Source organism: Oratosquilla oratoria, chromosome 7, assembly GCF_046742065.1.
Source record: "Oratosquilla oratoria isolate Oo_2021 chromosome 7, ASM4674206v1, whole genome shotgun sequence".
Lineage (NCBI taxonomy): Eukaryota > Metazoa > Arthropoda > Malacostraca > Stomatopoda > Squillidae > Oratosquilla > Oratosquilla oratoria.
The window spans coordinates 23,591,160-23,592,624 of record NC_134783.1 but is presented as its reverse complement, the minus strand read 5'-3'; positions in this window follow the sequence as shown (position 1 = coordinate 23,592,624).

Sequence of the window (1,465 nt, the reverse complement as noted above, 5' to 3'; positions counted from 1 at the left end):
ATGATATTGGCTTAAGAATCTAGCTCAGTTAGGACCCAAGGTTTTAACATACCTATTTAGATCCACAATACCCAGACAACTTATCTTGAGGCCACTGGCGTAATAATGTACAGAATCAATGAATCCCATGCCTTCTTAGTCATCTGCTTCCTGGGATGATTTTTTTTTAGGTTTATTCAGTTAATCTTGTCGCGGTTCTCCACCTTGTAGTACAAGTTTTATGTGTAAGTTAGTTATCCGATTTGTAGTAGATAGATATTTGCATGTCTTGATATTTTCTTCGCTGTGTTGTCTCATGTCTGTTTCCTTTTAGTAAAGCTGTTCTCTCTCGGGTGTCTCGGGAGATGAGGCTAGGTCGTAATTAGTTTCCATATAAACTGAATCTGTGGCACCATAGGATGAATTTTTCTTCAGCCTTTTTCGGTTAAGCAGCACCATTGTTAGAAAGAATCGAGGGTTAGCCCTAGTTATGTGGATGTGAGGCCAGTTTTATCTGCCAAATGCGGAGTAGGGTTAGAATGGTCTTTAGGGTCTTGTGATGGTACTGAATTCATGGTTGTGAGGGAAAGCTTGTTCTATATATGGTGAGAGGAATGTATGAGAACTTCCTGCAGTGAAGAGATTCGTTTTGAGTTGCTATTGGGGAGACTTGTTGGATGGCGGTTAGTTGGGAGATCTGGAATGGTTTCGTTTTAGGAGTAATGTGCTATAGATGCAGCTGTATCGACGAATATGCTTGAAATATTAGTAATCGTTCTTATACGGGAGTAAGCGAGTGGAGGAGCGTTTGGGAGGATTGTGAGGCTGTGAAGACTGCTAGAGATTGTTGAAGTATGTTGTGTGTCTTTTTTTTTTTTTTTTGAGTCCTTGCGGTGGAGCTTATTTCCTGTTGGAATATGTATTTCTGAATATACATATAAGGGCTTGTTGGATGGCGTATACTTTTGTTGTTAGTGTGGTATGTGTTTTGAGAATTTGCCAAGTTCGGTATAGCGAGTGAGGTTCTATGTATACAGCAGAGGTGGAGAAAGAAGGGGAGGTGGTGTGGAACCATCGCTGTATATTTGGACGTGATGGTGATATTGTGGGGTGATTAGGTTGAAGGTTAGTTAGGCGACTTAGGAGGTATTGTGTGTTTTGTTGAGTGGATTGTGGATTGTATGGTGCATACTGGTGAGAGAGGTGGTAAAGGGGATAGGGAGAGGATAGGAGAGGAGGGTTGGGAGGTATCGCAAAGGTCGTGCATGAAGAGAGAGCTCGGACTAGTGTTGAGTTTTTATTAGCCTATTGCCTCAGTGTCCTCCCTATCATTCGTCCACTAATCTTATCCTGCTTTTGGCTACCTCCCTTGTAAGTGTTAAAAAGCCGTTAGTATATGCATGTGTGTACTTTTGCCATAATGGTTGTAAGTATTCCATTTGATATTGTCATGTTAGTAGAGAGCAATTAAGTCGAATGCCCTAGA